The sequence below is a fragment of the Pleurodeles waltl genome, chromosome 3_1 (genome assembly GCF_031143425.1).
Source record: "Pleurodeles waltl isolate 20211129_DDA chromosome 3_1, aPleWal1.hap1.20221129, whole genome shotgun sequence".
NCBI classification, from domain to species: domain Eukaryota; kingdom Metazoa; phylum Chordata; class Amphibia; order Caudata; family Salamandridae; genus Pleurodeles; species Pleurodeles waltl.
The window spans coordinates 1,704,623,571-1,704,639,255 of NC_090440.1; positions in this window are offsets into that span (position 1 = coordinate 1,704,623,571).

Here is a 15,685-nt window from a genome sequence, read left to right on the forward strand (position 1 = left end):
CTACTTGTGTGCAGTCAGTTGACTACATTGGTTGTTTAGGGAGTTATTAATGTATTTAATGCAGCTATTAATTAATATAGTCTGCTCTGGTATTACAGGGTTCATTTTTTCCAATGAAAACAACGTAAACATGAAACAGTTGCTGACTATATTTCTGACTTAAGGCAATTGCCATTTGATTGCAGGTTTGGAGGTGGTTACAAGAAGAGTTAATCAGGTATTGGGTGGTGATGCATGCCTGGTTCAGCACTAGATGAAGTGTAAGCAACTGTATACAACGCTGTCATTTCTGGCAGGTGCAAGAATATGTTAAAGAAAGACGTTAAAGGTGATGAAATTGTGGGAACGGGGTAAAGTGGTATACCCAACAAGTTATTTAGCAAGCCAAATAAGAGTAAGTTGGATTCCAAGGAAAGTCCTACTATGGTAAAGACTGTTTCACCATTTTGCTTGCAGTAAACTGTTTCCTGCTGTTAAGCAAAAATGTGGAGCGTACTGGTTGATAGGACATTTAGCTAGAGTGTGTAGAAAACAGAAGGAGTAAGTTAAATGTGTAGAAAGTGAATGGGAGGAGTTGTTGTCAGGTGATTAACTAGTAATGGAGTCAAATTTGGTTAAGAGTGTTAAGTTTGGGTGATTTATTGAAATTTAAGATGAAACCAGAAAGATTGACATTGGAGGAAAGGAGGTCAAATGTGTTGCTACTTCCAGTTCGCTGTATGCCACAGTAAATGAGGAAGTGTGGAAGGACCTGTCAGTGGGCGGGCAAAGTTGGATATAAACATTTTCTCTCTGATAGAACTCTTGAAGGTTATACAGATAACAAAGTAGACATGTTAGGTTTTGGGTGTTTTTTAATCACATTCAAAAACAGTTGTGTTCAAGGAAAGTTGCTTGTTGCAAAAAAGGAACATCTGTTGTGGGATGGAATGATTTGAGACATTTGCACATCATATTGGATCTTAACAGTCAGAAACAAGTACTTTTTGAGGGTGATGGTAGTGAAGTGGGTAAATCTGTGCGTAATACATTTCCTGGTGTGTTTGTTGATTAATTTGGTACTTTAAAGGTGTTGAACATAAAATCATTTTAAAGGATAATGCTGATCCCACAGTTTATCAGGTACTGAATATTCATATGGCACTAAAGGAAGAAGTGAGGAATGAGCTGAAGAAAATAGTTGTTTCTGTAGTAACAGAACCTATGAAGGCCTCAGACTGGATTTCACCTTTGCTAGTGGCTAGACAGAACAATGGGTAAATAGGACTATGTGTTGATCGTAGACATTTAAATATCATCATTGAACAAATTCCATTTCCAAAAATTAATTAAATTGTATCGTCCGTGAAGGATGAAAATTGGTTTTCAATGAAAGATCTGTCTGCCGTCTGCTTAACACCAAGTGCCACTGGATCCAGATTCTATGAATCTGACTGTGTTCATTACACACTTTGGATGTTTGCAGTTTAAAAAATGCCTTTTGGACTAGCCTTACTCACTGCAGTTTTTCAATAGTAGATGTTTAATCTCTTGGGCAAATATGAGGGTATGATGTCCTTCCAGAATGGCGTTCTTATTTTTGTAAAGAACCTAATTGAACATGAAGAAAAGTTCATAAGAGTGTTAGATAGTCTAGAACTGAATGGGTTGACTGTAAGTTATGACAAAAGCTAGTCTGATGAGAGGGATGTGATGTATTTGGATTAGGTTTCAGCAATGAGAATGAGCTAATCGCGATATCGTGGAGATAAGAACATTAAAAGACACAGGGGCAAGAGCACCTATGGTCCTATTGAATCTCTCTGCAGCTTTTGATACCATGAGTCATTCGGTTCTGAGGCAATGCTTAGCTAATTTTGGATTTCAAGGGACTGCAATTGATCTCATTGCCTCCTTTTTAGACAATAGAGAACAGACAGTGACATTAGGGGAACTTTTTTTGAAACCTTTCTCTCTTCCACATGGTGTGCCTCAACAGTCTTCATTGAGTCCCACACTCTTTAATATCTTTGTTGCCCCATTGGGCAAAATAATACAGAATACAAGATATGGCCGGGGGGCATAGTTTTGTACATAATACCTGCATTCATTGCCTTTATATTTAAAAAAAACAAGCCAATCTTTAAATTTTCTGAAAATTGCTGAAAATATGGCTTTTTCCAGCTTAATTTAACACAGTGATCTTTCTGTTTTGTCCTCATGCTATTTCTGTCTGGCTATATATCTGGAGTCTTAGCGCCAAGACACCTTTGGGTAATCACGTGCTCTATAAACTAAATCACAAATCATATTATTGATTGTGAGGGCATCAAATCCAAACCAGCTTTTGTGGATGCTATACATATTGCACCAGTACTAGCTTTTAAGGATGATAAGAGAACCTTTTATGGGCTTGGCGAATTGTGTGCTAAATTTGTATCGCATTATGCATCAAAAACATACACCATCAGACAGTTACTCAAAATTAAAGCAAGTCTGTTGGGTCGGAAGAACGTGAACAAAACTTTCAAAGCGTTAAGAAAGCATTTGTCAAAGTAACATCTTTGAGTGGGTTGATCCCAATGTGGATAATTGTATCACTACTAATGCCTGAAATAAAGGTTTTGGTGTGGTTTTATCTCAATGGTAGAAAAACAATAAGGAGGTTGTTATTGCCTATGCTTCTGGATCGTTGTCTGCTAGTGAAGAAAGGTATTTGTTTTTCGAACGTGAAACCTTGGCCTATTTTAGGGTATTTGTGTGGGAGTAAGCTAGTCACCATAAGATATAAATGTAAACCCTTGGTGAAAATGTTGACAGCAGAGGGTACGTTTAAAGCTGCAGCTAGATTAGCCAAGTTGTCTCTATGTTTATAAGATGTTTATAAGATTATTGTTAGAAAACTGAATATTTGCAAAGTAAGGAGACCTTGCTTTCTGATTTAATTTAAAAAATGCCTACATAGATGGAGAAGTGTGAGGATAAATATTGGAAAGAGTTCTACATAGCATAGGTGCGTGATGACAAACAGGTAGCCTTCACTAAAGAAGACCGGTGGAAGGCATGTGAGGAGGATAGAGGATTGCAATTGATAATGAAGTGTATTATGGATAGGTGGCCACATAAAGAGATGTTGAAAAAAGTCTAAGACCATTTTGAAAGATTAGGTCAGAGCTACCAGTGGATGAAGGCAAGACCAGGAGTGATGATAAAATATTTCCTATATCAGAACTAAGGAAGGCAGTGTTTGATCTGGGACATGAAGTACATTTTGTAGTAGTTAAAACTAAATTGGTGACTTGGAGATTATACTGGTGTTGATCTTGTGATTGAGAGAGGTGTGAGGAATTGCACTTGTTGCTTGAAGGCAGAAAAAATTACCGTCGGTGGTTGTTCCCTCGAGTCCTTGGGAGTGTTTTCCTATAGATATTATTGGACTTATTGGTATGTCATAAAAGTTTGTCATAGCATTAATGGATTTGTTTTCAAAATGGCCAGTAGTGCACGTTGTAGAAAGTGTGAGCAATGATTCTGTTTCAGGATTTTTAGATGATATGTTCTGTAGTTAAGATAAACTTGCTTCATTATGTAGTGACAATGGAGTGCAATTTGTGTCTGTAAAGGCAACGAATTATTTTGAGAGATTGGGAATAAAGCACAGAACTACTTAATTTTACCATCCCAGTGGAAAAAGCCTCATTGAATGCTTTAATCACATGCTTAAGGGAGCTATTTAAGTAACAGAGAGAAGTAATCGTAATTGGAAAGTGCAGGTGATTTACAGTGATGAAAGAGAGGAATCCTAGGTCAAAATATACTCCTGGGTGTTTTTTTTTAAAATGTGGTCTAGAACAGTAATCAGTGGAGTGTGCGTAGGATAAGTTAGAAGAAGCTCAAGACAAGAGTAAATTGTGGTAAGAAAACCAATGAAATGCACATGAAGCTAGTATGGAATTCGGACAATGGGTTAGCGTTAAAAAACAGGAAAGATTCCCCCAGGGTAGAAAGTAATTTTTTTAACCTAATGGAGGTTATTGAAATATTACAGAATGCGGTTAGTTTAAGCGAGGTATGGAATCTGAATTGTGAAGCTCTTGGAAATTAGAGTATGTGGAAGAGAACGAAGGGTGAAAATGACTTGGATACAGTCTTGTGTTTGGATTGGGATGATGAGGCATGCCTGATAAGCACCACAAAACTAGAGCCCACCTTGATTGCTCAGAGTTGCCAGGAAGCCAATGTGGAGTAGCAGAGGATGGAAGTAGTGTGGCTATTTCTAATTTCATGGAGCATGAAGAGGGGTGTGCAGCAAGTTGTAGGGGAAGTAGTAGACAGTTCAAAATATGTTAGTTCTAGTGGAGCAAGAGTCTGAATGAGTGATATAGAAAGTGAGGAAGCAAGCACTGATTCTAAGAAGAGAGTTTGTAAACCTCCTGGCTGGTTGAAAGATTTTGATTCTCATGTGTGATGTAGTTCCTGTATTGTGATAGTGGTGTGTGTGATGTGGACTTTTTATTGTAATGTGCTGATTACTTCTTATGCAAGTTGCAGCCTTCTTATGCAACCAGATAGTTGGGATATTATTCTTGATTATAGTGTAAGGTTCATTTTTGTTTATGTGTATAGAAAGGTGGATGTCTTCTGAGGCTTATATGGGCTTACATGGTAAGTGAAAATAGAGGGGTATATTTAATAAGTTTTAGCGCTGTGCTTGCATCACAAAAGTGACGCAAATCAATGCTAAATCTTGTTTTACTAAATTATTTTCCAGTACTAAACTTGTTTAACGCTGGAAAATCGATTGAAAGTAGAGCAAAGCAGCACATAGCGCCAAGGGGGCATACCATGGGTGGTGCATGGGTGTTCTTATGCAAACACTCAAGGTTTCTGATGATAAACACTATTTACTTTAAAAAGGAGACAAGGTTTAGCATTAGAAAATAGTGTCCAGTTCAACCAGGGGCTATCACGGAGAAATGCTTTAATTTCTCCTTTCTTTTCCAACTTTGCTTGTGTGCTGCACTGTACAGTTTTAAGGTTAGTCTAAGCATAGTATTTTGCACTGGAAGGGTATCCTTCCAGTACAAAACCTATGCTAGTCTCACGTAGACACCCTTGCACTATGGTGCAAAGGTCAGTATGTGGATCACGTCAGCACATTTCTGTGCAGGCGCTAGGGAGAGGGGAGGAGAGTGCCATATTTCTGTAAATATGGTCCTCTCCTGCTCTCTCCTTCTCACGCAGCATGGCACAGCATTAGCGGCTGCTGCACTGCGCTGCATGATTTTAAATCTGGGCCTGAATGTCATTCCCTCCTCCACCTCTCCATTTCTCCAGTCAATCCAACTAACAAACTCACATATCCGCAGCTCAAATTAACTCATAATAATACTAAAACTGTACTCATACTTCCCTATGCTAATCCACCACTAATTCCTTCTGGGTTCCAGAGTAGCGTGCTACTCCCTGAAAAGCGTTTTGACGCCTTGTCAGGGGTAGTAAGCGCTATATAAATACTATTACAATACAATAAGTGACAGAATGTAGAATGTCTGATGGAATGTTAAGGAAGAACAGTGATGGTTGGAAGATGATTAACGGGTACTAGAGCTGAGTGGAGTGTCATATGTTAGCTCCACAGGCAATAAGGGATACTACTTTAATCTGCGCAAGAACCTACTTTACAATGGGTGCCATTGAGATAGGTATCTCCATGCTCACAGGAGTCCTGCTATGACAATATGCCACACACAGACTCAAAAGAGCACAATTGACATATCTCTTAACATAAAACCTACATATCATCAAGGTGCCACATATTTAGCTCTCATGATACCCAGAAGCTCTCCCAAGAGACATCTGATTCACATTTCTTTTCATGGGCAACGAGCATGTCTGCCAACCTAGAAGATGCGCAGATGCACATTGTCTAGGTTGGCAGACCTTTACCACCCATTTCAGAAACCCATAACTCAGCGGATGTCACAACCTCCAACCTGCAAAATACTCCAGAACACAATACATTTAGCACATCATCACTAGTTAAATCAGACTCTGGTCGGTGAAGAACACATCAGAAGCATACTGGAAAGGCATGTGGTCTGACAAACCAGAGCCCTGCCAAAGCCTCTCCCACAAGTGAACACAGCCTCTTGTGATCCACCACACTCACATCCAGATGTGATGTGTTACTCCAACGTTGTGCTCCTATGTAAAAGTTGGGTGCTGTTATTTGTTTCTTGTCCTGCTATTGTGACTAACAGCCATCAAAAACAAAATATCAAGAAAAAAGTGCATGTGTGTAATCACTGATTTACTCTTAACGCCACATGTACATACCTTACAGATGCATATATTGTAAATATATATATGTGGAGTTAGGTGAAGAAAATCTATACATACTTACCTGTAGATATTTTGGTCACGCTATGGTGGCCACTTACCATTCTGCCCTCTAATCCCATATCTGCACCATAGGGGATAATTTACAGTGCCCCCTATCCAACTATGACACCTATATGGCTCTGCTGCTCTCTCGAGCCCCTTAAACAGTTCAGACTTGTAGTGGGTTGGACAAATCACAAACTAAGCTCTAAAGCCTCATTGGGCAACAAGGGTTGTTTGTGACTGCCAGTGCTTAATTTGTAAATAAAAATGTGCCTGAATACTGAGGCAGTGTAATCCTAAAGCCATCTCGGGCCTCTTTAATCCATTTACAGCCACTCCCTGCCCCTTCAGTTCACTCTTGCAGCTTTCTGCTTTCTCCCTTTGTGAAGATTTTTCGTTTTTCTCTTCCTCCATCTTTCCCATATGTGTGTTTTGCTCACAGTAAACTCTTGAGGCAGAAAAGTAAGTCCTGGCACTCAAAAATAAGTGCTGATGCTCCGCACCGGAAACAACTAGCACAAATTAAGCACTTGTCACTGCTACTGAATACCAAGGCCCAGGTTTACAAAGGGCTTGTGTTGCCCTTGCATCATGCAAGGGCAATGAAAGCCCTCAAATGAAACTTACTATGCCACACAAAGCCACCTTGCAGGTGTCTGCATGGCATTGTAAATCTGAATTAACGCAAGACTGCATAACTTGCTGCCTTGCATTATTCTGCCCTGGGAAGGTCTTCTATTCCTATTTGACACCATCCTTGGTCTCAGGAAGTCACTCCCCAGCAGCAGGGACACAGGACATGTGCCACTGCACCTGGCCTGGGAAGGCGTTCCATGTGTGGAGCGTGGGTATTCCTACACATTCGCCCATGTTTTTTGGCACATTCCCAGATTTACTAACACTGGTAAACATCGGAATGAGTCAAAGTGCTATGCCTTCCCAGGGGAGGCGTAATGAGGAGAAATATGTTTATTTATCTTTGTTTTTTAACTCTTTTTACGTAGCACACACAGGCAGAGAAGCAAGCCTCAGAGGATTGTTTTTGTGCAGGTAGGTGTCATTTCCTCCACACTATCATGCCTGCCACCATGGAGCAAGGGTGCCTGCATTGGCGGTTCTCAGTTACTAGTGTGCCAGCGCAGAGAGGGAGCAGGAATGCGCCATATCTTAGTAGAAATGGGGCATTCCTGCCATCTCCATTGGACTCAGCGCAGGAAGTTGTCTTGCTTCCTTGCCCTGAGTTGAATGTTTGTGAATCTGTCCCCTACCTCTGCTGGTGGTCCACACGAAAGACTACCACGGTTCAGGTAGACGTGAGCTGCGCCTGTCTGATTTATTTCTTCTCCCACCGGAGCCATTTCTCGAGTTGTATTGGAAAACGTTTTAGCCGGAAAAAAACTCTTCTCTGAGTAGGGCCTATCCGGCATGCCGTCCGTCCACACCAACTATCCATAAAAACAATAATGAGAAGGCATTCCGAGGGCGTGGGGTGGCATATAATCCTTCTAAAGGAAGGGGAAGAATAATAAAACACTCTGAGGGGCCCCTGACCAGGTCCTTCTGGAAAAGGACCAGCTCCCGGTTTTATTTCACTTTCCAGGCACAAAAGGGAGCGCTTGTAAAGTGCCTGATCACTGGCCAATCTGCATACTGCTCGCTGAGATCAGTGGCTGCCCCCTGGGGCCGTGGGGGCCCGTGACAGAGACACAAAGCCCGCTATTGCCAATCACAGCCGAAATAATTAAACCAATTAAGTCAGTACAAACAGAAACAAGATGGGTGAGAGCTATGACCCTGGGAGGGGAGGGCGCTCGGCTTCCCCTGCAGCAGATGTGTTTACCCCTGAGACATATGTGTGTGCATTGCTAAATGACAAGCCAGGCAGGGACGTACAGGCCGGCTAATGGTGACAGAGGGGCCAGGGCTGAGGAGGTGGGGGAGGGTCAATGGAGCCGGGAGAGGGGACTCTGGCATAGCAAGGGGGGAGGCAGCCCTGGCACCTTCTGCAGGAGGGGGCGCAGCTCGAGTGGGAAGAGAAGAACACGAATGCAGAATCCTACAAATTAGTTATGACACACAATTATTACTCAATTATCCAGGTTTATTTTAAAACCATCGAGGGCTCCATGCAAATTCATAGCCTACGAACATTTCCATCCAAATTTGAGATTCATGTTCTCGATACCACAAGGATCTAACTGCCTTTCTAGTAGTCTGCAGTTTTTTCAGACTCTCCACTATATATTTCCACGTATACACCCATTCCTTTCGCACCGCCTCTGTGTCGGTATTTTTTTCACCATAACTAAATATTTAGAACAACTTAATGATGAACGTAAACAGATTTGCTGATGCTGTATGCTGGGTGGCATCGCAAATAAGACATCCTTGCGGGACAAGGCGCATGCTGCCAAAATCGGTGTGAAATCTGATGGGCAAAGGTTTAACCCTCAGTGAGGCAGGATCCCCTAAATTGTATAAAAACCTATTTAGGCATTAAAATCAGCAACTGACAATGCTCTGAAGTTGCAAGACTGTGTATGACTGCAAGAGCTGTGTATTTTATATTCGCTATACGACCGTTCATCCCTTTAAAGTCGATAAAATTAGTTCTATGATGTTGGGCAAATTATTTCCTGTTTTACTAGTACTTCAGAGAAGAAGGAGCCACTTTGTAAACATGTTATTATAGTTATTGCGAGTAGTGCCCGGAAGATTTCCCTTACACGCGTCAAAGGTCACGTGCACATGTGGCTGTCACGAAAGATTGAAGCCTGCACGGTTCCTGCGGCCTCTCCAAAGAATCTGTACTTTTGTTAAATCTCCGGTACGTTCTCCTCGGATCAAAGCTCTCTGCCGGCGACACACACTGCGCAGTGTCACGAGCAGAGCTTCCAAATCTGTCTCCGCTCAGTCATAGGCCATTTTTAAATCCATTTGACAAGCTCGGGCTATAACCGGATTCGATTCATTAGCGATATGATCTTGCAGGCAATAGAAGTGCTTGGTTCAAGCAAATTGTTTCTCTGTCATAAAGGAGGGGATACAACCTTCTCCCACAAGCCTTGGCATATTTTCCTGGTTTTGAAAAAATGTAGCTCGACTGTGCCTCCTGGATTCAAGGCTTCTTACTGCAACTAACCCCAACAAATGTAAATGGGGGTTAGCAAATATTTCTGCAAATGCCATCTTTTGAGCGAACCCAAATATTTGACTCGCAAAACCACCGGTCAGGAAGTACCAAAGAAAGGGAAAAATATCACCACACGCTCTAAAGCACATTTTTAAATTGTGTGTATTTATTATAGTCAGGAAATTGTCAAGTTTCTCAAGTCTACAGATGCACCATTTCATATCGGTCATTTCTTGCTATCCAGGCTCTGAGGGTGGCAGCTGTGTAGGGGTCAGTTTTTAATAATCCACATATTTACTGAGGTTTTGACAACCACCAAAGAACATATTAGATTCACTGCTCCACTGACAACACGCTGGTGAAACATTTTATAGTAATTCATTTTATACACTAAGTCCAAAATCCCTCCTGTTTTAACTCTCCGCCCCATCTATATTTCCTTCCTTCCTCTGCCCTTTCCCTTCCTCCTTTTCTATGTATTCCTTCCTTTTGCTTTACTCAATCTTTACTTATTTTTTCTTTCCCTCTCTTCTTTTATCTTTTTTCGTGTATTCCCCATTTCTCCGTATTCTTATTTTTCCTTTTCTTTTTTGGCTACTTTAACTCCTCGTTCACTTCCCTCTCTCAATCTCTATTTGTATATTTGCATACATCCCGTTGTTCTGCCCATTGGTCCCATTTCAAATATTTCTCGCCAGCAGATTTGTTGCACCGTGAAGTACTTTAGACTATTCTGCCACTGGCCGTCTAATGAGGCTTCTAACAGCGTCATGCGAACAAACCAAACATGCTTTGAAGCACTGCTTATGCGTCACGCCTAAGAGGAGTGCTTATTGGAGGACACTGTTCCCCACAACACACAGAAGGCGCAGGGAAGCCTCTAGAATCAGACACAACGTGCCCGAATGGGGCCATCTGAGCGTCTGAGGGTGTTCGCTGGCCACACTGCTGCTGTGCTGCAGTCATTATTTGATCTGCAGATACGAGTGGATTATTCTTTATTGCTGGCGACAGAACCGGTGATCCCCGACCCTCCCCCGTTACCCCCAGCACAGATTGGAGCAGGCAGCTACAGGGGGGAGTGTATTAATTTCCAACAGCATCAGAGGCCAGGGTCTATTAGAGAGAGCTATTCTTCAGGCCCCCCTCCACTTCAGAATTAATCATGGATTCTTAATTTGAAGCTCAGACAAGTTGCTGTTAATTTAGTGCAGGGAGGCAGGGCTGGCAGAGGAGCCGAGGTGCTGGCCGGGCCCTCCCGGGTCTCATTAATCAGCCGACTGAGACGGCCTGGCTTGATTACAATTTGGAAAAAAATTCATTAGGGCCCGGGCGATTGACAATTTTTCTCCCTGGCTGTGATGCGAGTCATTAGGCAGGCAAATGGAAGGTGCTGATGACAGACACCCCCCAGGCCCCCTGCCTTGTTTGTCTCCTCCACCCCCCACCCCCCCAACTCGCCTGTGCCCCCAACTCTTCCCTTAGAGACTTCTGCTGGACGCAGCGTATCGTCGCACCCCCGAACGGCACTATAGCTCGGCCGGTTATGGGTCTCAGGCACAGATTAGAGTGTTACCTGCAGGCCAAGGGTCCGAAACCAGGCTCAGGTTTTCAGCAACGTGAGAACGATAAAATGAGGAGCACTTCATCGTTTCCTAATACCATCAATTATTCGAGTACCGAAAGAAAATTCAGCGTTTGTGTGTTGTATGTAGACGGAAACTATTGTAATAATTATTATTCACACAGGATTAGCAATTCTTTTCGCATCCATCCTTAAATAGTTTTTTAAATTGTTCTCGCCATTTTTTTTTGTAAATACCCGTACTATGTTTTTATCCCTTCTTACACGCTGTAGAGAATTCCCTCCCCCAGCCACACACTCATCGCCACAGTCTTCCTCTCGCTTGTTTTAATGGCATGCATTAAAAAAATTCCTGGTCTTTCATCTCTGGGCGCATAACTTTATTATACATTTTAAGTGACGTCATCTCCATTTTGATCTTGCGAGCCCCTTCTAGTACAGCCTTAATATCTACATATGCAAAACAGAATGTCTCTACATCAATATATTGAACCATCGATTGACAGATAATCTAAAAAAAAAATACAATTTGATACATACATCATCTACGTGAATTTGGTAATGTATTGATGCACCCATAGGTCTATAGACCAATAGTTCGATAAATAATGTAGCTAAATCAATTCATAGGTCACCAATAGCCTTATACGTGAATATTTCTATTCATAATTCATTCACATCAACATATCTACACATTGATACAGCAATAAATAATATATCAGTTGTTTAATACAATTTGTCTCTACATCAACACATTGACAGATTGTGCAATGGGAGGTTATTGCATTAATTGTTAAATAATACTTTAATTACATCAAATAGTTTATATTTTGCACACCGCTGAGTTATCACATTAGCAGTTCTATAAATTCTGTAACTACATCGATGTTCTGTCCCATAGTAGGTTGATGATTTAATGTTCGTACACAATGTAGCTACACCATATTCATAGATTACACACTGGGTTAATGCATCAGTAGTCTGATATATGAAGTTGTGACATCAATTCACTGTAGGCCTAAAGTTGATACATTAGCTAGTTTAGCTTATTTATAGTGTGCACCAAATGGCAGAAAACTCACCTCCAAGGCAGAAGATAAAACAAAACAAACAACATATACATAATAAAACAAAAATATCAAATCCATGAGACTGAAACATCTTAAAACAGATAAATTAAACTGAGTCTATATAGGGCAAAGTAGTAGGTGCTGTTTAAGCATTTTTTTAATATTTCCCAATTATTGCCCATTCTTATATTTCTACCTTCTTCCTCCGAATTTGTTTAGGCTACCAGTTTTTGCTTTTTGTTGTAGTGGAGACGTCTGGGTAGGTGTTGATACACAAGAAGGTCCTTGAGGGAGTTGACACTTTGTTGTTCACTGATTTACAGACTAAGCAGAATGTGCATTTGTCCACCAGTGACGTCTCTCCGCCATAAAACATGCTAATTTGTTTTAGTTGGAAAATAATAAGCTCCACTGTATTTTGTAGCTTTTGTAGTTTAGAGTTGACCTTCTTTGGAAGCCCAAGGAAGGCTCATGTACAATACACTTTGGATAACACAACGGTTTGAGCTAAAAGCTTATCGTGAAACAAAGACAGGACATATCAAACTTTAGGGAAGGCATACAAATGATAGCTGACTTGACACCCCCTTGAACGTGCAGAACAAAGGATATCTCAGCATTGAACATAACCCTAAATAATGGGTTACCTGAACATGGGTAGATGCTGGATCAAGGCCATCAGGACAAATTAATAAGGAAACAGTATTGCAGCCTTTGCTCAGAAGCACATATTCTGGGCCTGATTGAGAGTTTGGCAGATGGGCTACTCTGTTACATGCGTAACAGATATTCCCTCCGCCATATCATGATTTCCATAGGCTATAATGGAATCGTAATATGGCGGATGAGATATCTGTCACGTTTGTGACAGAGTATTCCCATCCACCAAACTCTTGATCAGGTCAGCTGTCTTGTCACTGTCAAAATAGAGGTAATTATTATGTACCCAGTTTTTCATGACTTTTAGGGAATTAGATAAGACCATATCATTGGACTCCCAACTAATTTCTACCAGTAGTTGGTTATCATCAGAATATATCTCACATCCATTGTCCCTGCCTTTAATCAGCTGTGCTAGAGGGAGCATATACAAATTGAAAAGAAGGCATGACAAGGCCGAGCCCAGAGGTATCCTTGATAGTGCCTGAGGGTCACATGCTGAATCTGCTTTAACACACTGATAGACTGTACACCTATAGGTTAATATATCAACAATTCAATAAGTATCGTAGTTACACAAATGTGTTGCACACCAACAGGTTGATACAGTCATTGTTCAAGAAATACAGAATATCAATACAATAATAGATTACCGATAGAATGATGCATTTACTGTAGACACTTACTCTATGTCAACTCTTCGATAATTTGCACATAAGTAGATCACTAAACCATTTGTTCGAAATTTGTATCTACCATAAAACCTTAATACACTAATAACCAAAAGTGTGAATACACCAGTATTTTAATGAATACTGTAGCTACATCAGTACACCGCTGCATTGTACACCAATAGTTTAGTACATCAATAGTTTGGCATTTACTGTATTTACACAAACTTGTTCATAAATTGATTTATGTATAGTTTAATGCATACTTTAAGCTGTATCAACAACTTCAGACACTGATTATTAACTTACTAGTTTATTATTTTTAAAATTTTTGTATAGCGGGTGCAAAACATCACAGTACTTAACAAAGACAACATGGAAAACAAAAGCATGTAAGAGAGCAAACAGTACTAATAAAAGAATGTGTACAACAGTATCTTTGCTGGGAGGTACACAATTACAAAAAACACAGATACAACGGATTATATACAAGTAAAAATCGGAAGAATCTGAAAAATATGGTCAGGGGATATAAACTCACTAAACGCACCATTTGCCAAACCCTTATGTCTGTTAGCGTATAACAGGGCAAGAACGCCAGTGAACATCATAGAAATCAAGACGCAGGGGAGTGGGTTACTGATCAAGTATTATTTATTATTGAATGATGAAAAGGATGTTGTAGTACCTATGGGATATGGGACAGCATCCCATATTCTGCGGCATATCTAATAAACAATTGTTTCATGACTGAGAGTATGTTTCTTGGGAAAGGCAGGAATTTCTAAGAGATTTGCAGTTTCAGAGCCAGATAGTGACAGTGTATATATTACCCGCCCATCTACCGTAATCCAGCATGGAATAACGGAAATGTGGTCAGAGCGTAGATTCCCAAAGAACAAGAGAGCATGCCACATGTAATGAGGGGCAAAGTGAGTTTTTTGAATGCCAGAAAGACTTGTTTTGCCGTAATCAATCCTGGAAAGAACCATTTGCTTTGGTAACATCTTCAACATCTTGTTTGACCAGGAACTGTTTATTTCCACAAATCAATCTAGTATGGTAGCTAGCCCTACTGCCAAGGGTGCAGATACGTTTGTGGAGATTAAGAAGATTGTCCAAAATAAAACCAAGAGTCTTGAAATCATCAATGGTGGATGGATGCATTCACAAATCTGGGAGAGATCAAGTTGTGAGGAGATAAGAAGGAGCTCAGTTTTATTGTCATTAAATACGAAACCGTGAGCAGTTATACAGATTTGGCTATTGTCAAGTGGGAATGCAGCCAAGGTAAAGTTTTCAAGGGAGGTTACCTTCAAGTAGTAGCTATGGGTATCAACACCATAAAGGTGGTGAGAAATCTGAGACTGTCTGATAATTTCACACAGAGGTCAAGACAGAGGTTGACAAGTGATCGGACTACCACAGACCCCTGTAGAACAGCTTGAGACAGCCATGTGGAATATGAAAAAATATCTATTTTAATCACTTGTGATCAGTTAAAGTATGATGTAAACCAGTCAAAAGCCGAGGTGTTCTTTGCACAGTGAGAATGAGGATACCATGATTTAGAGAGTTAAATGCCACAGAGAGCCAGGACTAGGAGGCACACATCATTAATAATTTGTGGGAGTAAGTTTCATCACTGCATCAGCCAAGAAACAAGATTGGTAATGACCACATTTCTTACTTTTTGAAACAAATTAGTTTATTTGATTGATCCCACAACTTTCTAGGATCTTGGCAAAAAAGATGGGCAAAGCTACAGTGGAAGTTGTTGAGGTACAGAGGTCAACTATTTTTTTAAGTGGAAGGACTTGATCCCACTTTAAACATTAAGGAAATGCCCCTTGAGAAAGAGTTTGATTGATCAGGTTCACAAAGTAAGGAATCAGGCTGAAGTGCATGCCTGCGTTAAGGCATGAACGCGTAAGATTGTATGCATGTTTTGAGGATTTTTTTTTATAACAGTTTATTGAGTTTTAAAAGTGAACAGCAAAAAGATTTTGCAAGATACACCAGAATGTTATCATCATTCAAAGAAAAAAAGATCCGCAAACACTTCCCCAAATCGTGTTAGGTTTGTGGGGATAACCTCTAGCTTTGTAGATGGGTTCCTCCATTTAAAAACATCGCTCTCATCCATAATGTTATCAATGGAGCTGTTCTGAATTTCCAATACCTGGCGATGTTTTTTTTG